Source organism: Corythoichthys intestinalis, chromosome 14 (genome assembly GCF_030265065.1).
Source record: "Corythoichthys intestinalis isolate RoL2023-P3 chromosome 14, ASM3026506v1, whole genome shotgun sequence".
Lineage (NCBI taxonomy): Eukaryota > Metazoa > Chordata > Actinopteri > Syngnathiformes > Syngnathidae > Corythoichthys > Corythoichthys intestinalis.
In genome coordinates, this window is record NC_080408.1 from 8342147 (window position 1) to 8353814 (window position 11668).

Consider the following 11668-nt stretch of genomic DNA (forward strand, 5'->3'; position numbering starts at 1 on the left):
ATAAATAAAAGAGGATCTAAGTACAACAAAATATTCGCAAACTTGTATAGCAAAAGTCCACTAGCTTAAATGCTATAGATAGCTGGCTAAAAGTATTGGCACCCCTGCAATTCTGTCAGATAATGCTCAATTTCTCCCAGAAAATGTTTGCAATTACAAATGCTTTGGTACTAATATCTTCATTTACTTTGCTTGCTATGAAAAACCACAAAAGAGATTGGGGAAAAAAATTAAATCATTATCATTTAACACAAAACTCCAAAAATGGGCCGGACAAAGTATTGGCACCCTTTGAAAAATTATGTGATGCTTCTCTAATTTGTGTAATTAACAGCACCTGTTACTTACCTGTGGCACATAACAGGTGGTGGCACAAACTAAATCACATTTGCAGCCAGTTAAAATGGATTAAAGTTGACTCAACCTCTGTCCTGTCTCCTTGTGTGTGCCACATTGAGCATGGAGAAAAGAAGAAAGACCAAAGAATTGTCTGAGGACTTGAGAAACAAGATTATTAGGAAGCATGGGCAATCTCAAGGCTACAAGTCCATCTCCAAAGACCTGAAAGTTCCTGTGTCTATCGTGCGTAGTGTCATCAATTAGTCTAAAGCCCATGGCACTGTGACTAACCTCCCTAGATGTAGACGCAAAAAAAAAATTGACGAGAGATTTCAACCAAAGATTGTGCGGTTGGTGGGTAAAGAACCTCGACTAACATCCAAACACGTTCAAGCTGTCTTGCAGTCTGAGGGTACAACAGTGTCAGCCCGTACTAGCCGTCGGTGTCTAAATGAAAACAGACTCTATTGTATGATACTTAGGAAGACCCCACTTCTGACCCAGAGACATGTAAAAGCCAGGTTGGAGTTTGCCAAAATTTACCTGAGAAAGCCAAAAGCATTTTGGAAGAATGTTCTCTGGTCAGATGAGACAAACGTAGAGCTTTTTGGGAAAAGGCATCAACATTGAGTTTACAGGGGGAAAAAACGAGGCCTTCAAAGTAAAGAACACGATCCCCCAGTCAAACATGGTGGAGGTTCCCTGATGTTTTGCGGTTGCTTTGCTGACTCCGGCACTGGACTGCTTGACCGTGTGTACAGCATTATGAAGTCTGAAGACTACCAACAAATTTTGCAGCACAATGTAGGGCCCAGTGTGAGAAAGCTGGGTCTCCCTCAGAGGTCATGGGTCTTCCAGCAGGATAATGACCCAAAACACATTTCCAAAAGCACTAGAAAATGGTTTGAGAGAAAGCATTGGAGACTTCTAAAGTGGCCAGCATCGAGTCCAGACCTGAATCCCATAGAATACCTTTGGAGAGATCTGAAAATGGCAGTTTGGAGAAGGCACCCTCCAAATCTCAGAGACTTGGAGCAGTTGGCCAAAGAAGAATGGTCTAAAATTCCAGCAGAGCAATGTAAGAAACTCATTGATGGATACCGGAAGTGGTTGTTCGCAGTTATTTTGTCTAAAGGCTGTGCTAGCAAGTATTAGGCTGAAAGTGCTAATGCTTTTGTCCGGCCCATTTTTGGAGTTTTGTGTGAAATGATAATAATTTAATTTTTTTTCCAATCTCTTTTGTGTTTTTTCATGACAAGCAAATTAAATAAAGATATTACTACCAAAAAATTTGTAATTGCAATCATTTTCTGGGAGAAATTGAGCATTATCTGACAGACTTGCAGGGATGCCAATACTTTTGGCCAGCACTGTAATTTTTTTTTTCTTTTTTTTTACACAATGTTCCTAATAAGTGGTTCAAACACATATTCCCACAAAAAATGGCTAAAAGTAACTATAAACTAAATCACGAATGCATTAAAAAAAAAAAAAAACTCAAACAAAAACTTAGCTTATGTTGGTCTTAACAGGGAGCAGCTGGATTCAGCCATGTGAAATGATATGAGGTCATATCCACTGTTGCCACTAAAGGGCAATGTATTCATTCAAAGCAATAAAACTAAATGCAAACACTTTCAAAACAAACTATTAAAACGCCGCTTTAATTAAATAAATACTCGAAGCAGCAAAATTTAATTTGAGTTTAATTCTAATCAAATTACTTGAATTAATCGATTGCAACACTAGTGCAAATTAATCAAACATTTGAAGAGTATTTATTAGTAATTATTGATTATTGTTTAAAATTTTGTTTCAAATGAGTTTCAAATAAGTCTACATCTACATTAACTTAGAATTACCTAACATGCAGAGCAATGTGTGAGTGCATCTATATCTTCCATCTGTCTGCAGGCTGTTATGTGTGTGTCACCTCTTCTGAGGCCAAGCCCCCTGTAGTGGTAATGTCATTGTGCTGTCAAACAAATAATGGTTTCAAGTGCTGATTGACAAGGTCCATTTAGCACTTACTGAATTCTAAATGGTGACACCCAGTAAGTTCATTTGTGGCAATCAATAGTCAAATAACAGAATAAGTGGAATATCATTTTCTTTCATTTGATCTGCAACATCATCCGCCAGGTGAGTTCTTTAGTCGTAGTGCTGTAGTGAAAGTAGCTCTTATAGAAGTAGTAATTTATAAACTTTTTGAAGCAGCGACAATCAAGCACAACTTTCAGTAATCAACTGATAATCATTTACTAATTAATTGTACAAGAGGGAGAATAAGAATTGTTTCAGTTAAAGGAAAGCAAGAGGTCATCATGCGCTGTTTGTAGAACGACAGGCTACATGCAATGTAAATTTTCAAAATGTGTTTACAGGATGTAATGAAAATGCTAAATTGAATCTATAACAAAATATATTAAATGTGCATTTCCAATGTTTGTATTGTTAAAAATGAATCCAAAGTAACTGCGGTCTTTCACACTAAATAAAAATAATTTTTGTAGTATATACAGTGCCCTCCATAATTATTGGCACCCCTTAAAAAGATGTGTTTTTTTAGCTTCTAATATACAGTATATATATTTTTTAGGGCTGTCAAACGATTAAAATTTTTAATCGAGTTAATTACAGCTTAAAAATTAATCATAATTAATCGCAATTAATCACAATTCAAACCAGCTATAAAATATGCCATATTTTTCTGTAAATTATATATATATTCTGTAAAATAAATTGTTGGAATGGAAAGATAAGACACAAGATGGATATATACATTCAACATACGGTACATAAGGACTGTATTTGTTTATTATGACAATAAATCAACAAGATGGCATTAACATTATTAACATTGTGTTAAAGCGATCCATGGATAGAAAGACTTGTAGTTCTTAAAAGATAAATGTTAGTACAAGTTATAGAAATTTTATATTAAAACCCCTCTTAAAGTTTTCGTTTTAATAAAATTTGTAAAATTTTCAATCAAAAAAACTAGTAGCCAGCCATTGTTGATGTCAATAATTACTTACACAATGCTCATGGGTGCTGAAGCCTATAAAATTAGTCGCACCCAAGCGCCAGCAGAGGGCGGCAAAACTCCATAAATCACAATTAACAAGTGGGCATTTCACTCTACTGACATTTAAATCTGTCCGAGCAGGACATGTGCATTAATTGCGTCAAATATTTTAACGTGATTAATTTGAAAAATTAATTACCGCCCATTAACACAATAATTTTGACAGCCCTAATATTTTTTATTCAAATAATATGGACATTTTAGATCAAAATCTGTTGCCTTCTGCCCGAAAGCTGAAGATGGGTCGTCACTGGGTCTTTCAGCAAGACAATGACCCTAAACAAATGGCCAGATCTACACAGAAATGGTTCACCAGACACAAAATCAAGCTCCTCCCATGGCCATCTCAGTCCCCAGACCTTGTTTTGTTGGCAAAAGGGGGTTGTACAAAGTATTAACACCAGGGGTGCTAATAATTGTGACACACATTATTTGATGTCAAATAATTTTTTCTTTATGTGGGATGTTTTCCCCACTGAATGAATGCACTTGTATTGAAGGTTGGATTTTTCTCTTTTTTCCATTAAGGTCCCATATTATTTGAATTAAAAAACATATATATAAATATATATATTAGAAGCTAAAAAACACATCTTTTTCAGGGGTGCCAATAATTATGGAGGGCACTGTAATTGCCATAGAATTAGACACATTTTTATAGAACAAATCAAGACAAGTTACAAATCCCTATACAGGTAGTCCCCAGGTTACGAACGAGTCCTGTTCCTACGTTGGCGACGTAAACCGAATTTCCGCAAGTCCATGATTGCATATATGTGCATTGGATTGATATCGGTATCAGATTTGTGGAGTTGAACAATATCGGTTATCGGTTAAAAAGTCATTATTGGATAACTCGACTCCAGCTGACAGGCGATGTCTCAAATAAAAACAATTAAACGGCCAGGGCCATCACACTATTTATTACTGTAATCAGTGTTGTCAGTTACGCGTCACTGTAATCTGATTACTTTTTTTCAGTCAAGAGTAATCTTATGCGGGGTGGGGTGGCTCAGGGGTAGAGTAGTTGTCCCCCAACCCAGAGGTTGTGGGTTCGATTCTCCGCCCTGATGAACTCGTCTAAGTGTCCTTGAGCAAGATACTGAACCCCATGTTGCTCCTGGTGCTGCGTCACCAGTAGGAGGATGGAGAGATAATGTAAAGCGCTTTGAGCACCTTGAAAGGTGGAAAAGCGCTGTATAACACCATTTATGCATTAATTTTTCCAAACCAGTAATCTAATTAAAGTTCGTTTCCTTAGTGTCTTTGCGTTACTATACTGTTATTGCTTCATCATGTATGTGGAATGAAGAATATTGTAGTCATGTACGAAGAGCATTTTGGAATAGAAAATGCTAGAAAGGTTCACGTTATGTGTTCGTTTCCATGGTAGCAGCTGACAGTCACTTCCTGTTTTGGTCTCGAGTCACACGCGCTAAGTGTTTTGGGACTGAGAAAGGCGTGTGGAGCGAGGGTGCACATTCGAGCCAAGTGCAGCCACATGTTAAGATGTGCGAGGGAATGTTGATCTGTGTACGTCCATGAATGAACGTATTTTTCCATCATCCTGGAGGGTTCCAGCGATAGGTTGGACTCCCTACATGCGCAGCCGTTTTGTAGCTTCACCGTTGCAACGACGGGTAGTCATCGCTCCAAGTTGGCAAGCATTGTTTACATCATATTCGTGTTGCACATTTATGCCGTGAGGTGACGTGTTCGTTCTTTGGGATGTGTTGTAAGTCCGACTTAGTGTAAAGTGCTTAGTTGCCGCCACATTTTGTGGTCAAATTGACCGCGTGTGTACGGCGTACTTCCGGGTTATGCGCTCACATCCGCACACGCCTCCACTTTTGTGTTTTTGCACTGAGCAATTCATTTGTGTGCTGTTGATTATTGTGCAGTCAATTTGCATTGTTTTACATTGGCACTGATATGCTGTTAACCCTAACCCGAAATTCAGAATTTTTTACATTAGGCTTATTCGAGTTAGCGGGGTTTATTTAGTCGGTGGAGTTGATTTCAACAAATTCCCTGCAGTTTGTCAGTTATTTCTTAGTTCCAGGGTTCCGGAGGGGCTAAGCTAGCGTGAGTCAATGATGGTTGAAATCAGCTCCATCGACTAATTAAACCTCCGCTAACTCGAAGATTAGCCTTATGTAGGCACGTGCCAGTTACCGGTTTCACAGTTACCGTGGTGTGAAAACGTCGCGGTTTCAAAACCACTAAAATTTTCCGTCAGACCGTAGTACGGTATTCGCTATTTTTCATGTGACAAAAATGCAGCCAGAAGCGGGTTGGTGCGGCAGCGCTCACCCCCTCCCGTTTATTACTGTGTGTGAAAGTGACGCTATCGGCTAGACAGCCAGTGAACCCAAAAACAAATACTCCAAACATGAGGCGTAATTTCCTTCAATTTATTGAGCTATCAAATCGTGGTAAGTGGAATATACAAAATGATACATTTAAAACGTTGTACAATTGTATTTTTCCATGTGTGAGTAGCTTCAACAGATTAGCACCATGAAAAAGTTCGCCAAAAACAAAACACACATTTCCTTTCAAATTCAATATACAAACTAACTAAAAGCTTACAAAGACGAATGTTAGCCTAGGCTTAGCAGGGAGAGCAACTTCGTCGAGTGTTACAGCCGCAGAGTGAGAAAACAAGCTTGTTCGCTTGAATGAAGGGGAAAAGGGGATAGCATCAAAGATCGCTAATCGTGAAAGATGCTCTTGCCCTAAGCACAAATCCACGCTCGCTGGATCAAGGTGAGGTCTCACTCCCACATTTTTTTGTTTGTTTGTTTAGATGAAACCTTTCCACAACAATATTTACACTTTAAACTAACTTGTACATTTTTAACTAAGTTATTAACTTATGAATTCTTTGTTTTTTAACACATAGGCATGACATCATATAGACTAGAGCTGACACAGTGGCTGAAAATGGCGAAACTTCACTTGAGCTTTTCCACCCTCAAAAAAAAGTCATGCAGTAGAATATTTAAAATTTTTTATTCAGAAGTGTTTTTACTTTTTTATATAAATTATTTTGTTCTTGCTCTAATCTTGAGCAACTTGAGCTGTGGCTGTGGGTATAGTCTATAAGTTTATTTTAATTTTATTTAAAATATTTGTTTTTTTTTATTGATCATTTATTTTAACAATATATTCATGTTCCAATTTGCAACTATGTTCTGAAGAAGAAAAAAAAAATCCTGATCAATGAAAAAAAAAAATTTTTTTTTTAACCGATACATCTCAAAATAACACATTTTGGAGCTATAATTGCAATACCGTGACACCGTGAAACCGCGGTATTTTTGCCCACGGTTATCATACCGTCAAAATCTCATACCGGCACATGCCTGGAATTATGCAACAAATTCTGATCTTCCCCTTTAAATTCAAATTATTGGAAAGTCAATTAAATGCAAGGACATTTTTCTGTTGTCATTCTTATGTTGTGACGGCAAAGTGAGAAAAATTGGTGAAAAGCAACTGATAAATTACTTTTAAAGTAATTCAGTTACTTTGATAATAAAGTACCGGATTGCCCCGAATATAAGACGGTGTTTTTTGCACTGAAATAAGACTGAAAAAGTGGTAGTCGTCTTATATTCGGGGTCTAGACATTATACCCATTCACAACGCTAGATGGCGCAAGATATCATTGAAACGAATGCTGAACTTGAGACATGTTCTGTCATGACAGATCTCAGCTACTCTCAAGTTTAACCAGTTTGCATTATTTTATTGCAATGTTTTTCCTTATTCAGATTTGTTTCAAGACTACAGTTACAGTAAGACTTCACTTTGATGGTTAATGCAGTTATTGCAATTTTGTTGTTTTATCACAATAGATTGGTTTATTTACATTTCAAAAACTAAAAGCCATTCATTTACGATTGTGATTGCACTTTAGTTCACATATTTAAATGTTCAGATATTAAGATTTGAATGACACAAAATAACATGATTTTTCTCTCAAATATATTGTTATAATCATTTGTTTCGGATGTACTGTAATTATTTTCTGTATAAAAATTAATTTGGTGTTCAAAAAGTCTTTTTTTCAAACTTGAGTCTTGAAAAAGAGGGGGTCGTCTTATAATCAGGGCCGTCTTATATTCGGGCCAATACGGTAATCAGTAAGGTTGTTCCGATCATGTTTTTTTTTTTGCTCCCGATCCGATCCCGATCGTTTTAGTTTGAGTATCTGCCGATCCCGATATTTCCCGATCCGATTGCTTTTTTTTTTTTGCTCCCGATTCAATTCCAATCATTCCCGATAATTTTTCCCGATCATATACATATTGGCAATGCATTAAGAAAAAAATGAATAAAACTCGGACGAATATATTTGAATGAATGAATGAATTCTATTGTCATTGTCATCATCATCATCATAACCATTGACAGTTTCAGAGTGTGGAATTTGCCCGAAAGAAAGACGATGACAGACAAAGGAAAGACGGGAAAAAGCAAATGCTTATCGATACCCATCCCCCAACAGCCCTGGACGCACAGTCAAGCATGTTTATGTTACAGTCCAGTTATCATCAGTTTTTGTTTGTTTTTTTTTCACATTCAAAAGTCATTGATTGCCACGGAATTTCACATATTGTCAATTTGAGTGGGTTCGTTGTATCAGTTGATGTCCAGTTTAGCTTATTTCTATATTTCTTAAACTTCTCCTCGCAGGCCCTGTCCTTGGGAGATAAAATACTCATACGGCGCTGTTTTATTTTTGCAAGCGTTGATAAGCGTCTTGGTCATCCAAGGTTCGTTTTGCATTCTTTGTCTCGTGGGTTTGCATTGTAAACATCATTCCAGTCTTGAGTTTAGAGATCTTTTTTCATGTTTTCAATGTTTTGATCAGTTCTGATTCTTTTATACACTGTCTTTGTCGGATTTACGCAGTGGTTGCGTGGAGTGTAGTTTGTGAAGATGGTCGGTGATATCACAGCAATGTTGTATCCGTGCTAGCGGCCTCGGCATATGATCTGGGCGTCAGTTGTAATCCAGAGATGATGAGATCATTTGCGCGTCTTCCCTGGTCGAGATCATCAGCCAGAATTTCCAGCCTTTTGATGCGAGCCTCCTTCTCCTCAACCACTTGCTTGAGCTTCTCATTTTTTAGTGCGCTTTAGCTGTAATTCTTTCATGACATCCCGATTCTGGCTTTGAATCAGGTTAGTCAGAGAAGCCTCCAGGTTGGTCAGAGAGGCCACTATTTTCTGGATGGAGGATTTGACTTCATCCAGATCCTCAGGTTTCAGAGTTTTCCGAGTCATACTGGAGTCGTATTTTTCAGAGCGCTTATCAGTTAAGATGGGAGCGTGCTTTCAGGAGCTCAGAATGTGCGTCTGTACACTTCGAGCGGTTAGACAGCAAAGATAGCAATATACATTCAACATACAGTACATAAGTACTGTATTTGTTTATTATGACAATAAATCCTCAAGATGGCATTTACATCATTAACATTCTTTCTGTGAGAGGGATCCACAGATAAAAAGACTTGTGACTTTGTATATTGTGACTAAATATTGCCATCTAGTGTATTTGTTGAGCTTTCAGTAAATGATACTGAAGGCCATGCCCAAATGCATGATGGGAAGTGGAACCATGACTGTGCGTAGTGCTACCAATTGATATATCTTCTCTGCGTTGGGAAATAACATAAGGTGTTAAGGAAAAGATCAATTGCTACCTTGCTTCGCCACATTGCTTTCCATGATATTTCTAATCGTAGGGAGAGGGATGGTAAGGCTTTAGCCAATTGAAAAAAGGTTCCAAAGCCTGCCAAAATTCTCTCTACTCATTTTACGCTGCCTTTTATCTCTCTATATAGGTAAAACGACGCCATTACAGATTGAGCGCGTCAATGCGTGAGTGGGTAGTGCAGCGCATGCATTATTTGCGTTAAATTTATTAACGTGATACATTTTTTTAAAAATTAATTACCGCCGTTATCGTGATTATTTTGATAACCCTACCTTAAGCCTAAACTAAAGACTCTGGATGAGTGTAACATATTATGTCTGTAACATTGAATACAATTAGAAAACGATTTAATTAAAAAATATATAAATATTAAAAAAAGGCATGGCCGATATTTTTTTGCCGATTCCGATGCTTTGAAAATGACGTGATCGGACCTGATCGATCGGGATGCCGATCGATCGGGACAGCTCTAGTAATCAGTAAAGTAACTAGATGACTTTTTTGAGGTTTAATCAGTAAATAAATTACCTTTTCAAGTAAACTGTGACAACACTGACTGTAATAAGGTTGAAACAAATGCCTCTTGACTCTGCTACGTGATTATATTCCTTTTGTATTTTTCTGCAATACATGACATTTTCCTTCAAACTAACATATAGATATGCATAGACGGGAATGTACATATGTATGTTTTGGTAAAAGAAAAGCAAAAAATATATATATAAATTAGAGATGTCCAATCACTTCATTTTCAAAGTATTGGAATTGGCAAAAAAATATCGGCCATGCCTTTTTTTAATAAATATTTTTTTTTAATTAAATCGTTTTCTAATTGTATTTAACGTTACAGACATAATATGTTACACTTATCCAGAGTCTTTAGGCTTAAAGTAGGGTTATCAAATTTATCCCCATAACTGCGGTATTTTTTTTTTTGTTAATGTATCACGTTAAAATATTTAACGCAATTAATGCATGCGCTGCACGACCCACTCACGCAATGTTGCGCTCAATCTGTAATGGCACCGTTTTACCTATATAGAGAGATAAAAGGCAGCGTAAAATGAGTAGAGTGAATTTTGGCAGCCTTTGGAGCCTTTTTTTAATTGGCTAAAGCCTTACAATCTCCCTCTCTACGATAAGAAATATCGTAGAGAGAGGGTATCGTGTTAAGGTTTCTTAACACCTTATGTTATTTCCCAACACAGAGACGATATATAAATTGGTAGCACTACGCAGAGTCATGGTTCCGCTTCCCATCATGCATTTGGGCATGGCCTTCAGTATCATTTACTGAAAGCTCAACAAATACACTAGATGGCAATATTTAGTCACAATATACAAAGTCACAAGTCTTTCTATCCGTGGATCCCTCTCACAGAAAGAATGTTAATAATGTAAATGCCATCTTGAGGATTTATTGTCATAATAAACAAATACAGTACTTATGTACTGTATGTTGAATGTATATATTCGTCTGAGTTTTATTCATTTTTTTCTTAATGCATTGCCAAAATGTATATGATCAGGAAAAATTATCGGGAATAATTGGAATTGAATCGGGAGCAAAAAAAAGCAATCGGATCGGGAAATATCGGGATCTGCAGATACTCAAACTAAAACGATCGTGATCGGCTTGGGAGCAAAAAAACCTGATCGGAACAACCCTAATATAAATGCAGTCTATAACTAATAATGACTTCTAATCCCTCACATGGTGTCTGATGGAAGCCTTGTTCCCACAGAGACACGCTTTCACTTTCATCCAAATTTGGAACGTACGCCTATCCACAAGCGTCGCATGGTTTCATCTCCTCAAGCTGTTAATGAGCCATCACAATACATTGTTATAATACAGCCACTCGTCCCCATGTAGTTCATCTATCTTCAGTTTTTTTCCACCATTTGCGCCAAATCCCTCCATTTTAAACCTCGTAAAAATTGCAAAGCACTAAGAGTAGAAAAAGAAGGGGAGGGGAAGGGGGGTGGGGTCACAGTTCACAGCAGCCAGTCTTCTGTCTGGAGGTAAATAGCGAAATGGTCGCTTAATGGCTGCTGTTTCCATGGCGACGCGGCCAGAGCATCGTGGGCCCACAGCGTCTTCTAAGATCAGGAGTGTTATTTTTAAAGTGACATAAGCCAGGAGATGGAGATTCTCCACTGGATGGCTGCATTTAAGTTGGGGTTGTGCTGAGCGCAGGGCTGATGCGCAAACGCAGAAACAGGACAACAAAATTAAATCACTACAACATTCGGATGTTGGGAGGGCAACATGACGGAATTCTGTTGGTAATTAGACAACCATTCACACCGACATTACTCCTGAGAAATGAACAGTAGCCTATACATTGAACCTACAATGCACGTTTTAGAGATCTGGGATGGGAGGACGAGGACAAACCCCATGTAAGCACAGGGAGAACAAAAAAGTATTGGCACCCCTGCAATTCTGTCAGATAATGCTCAATTTCTCCCAGAAAATGATTGCAATTACAAATGCTTTGGTAGTAA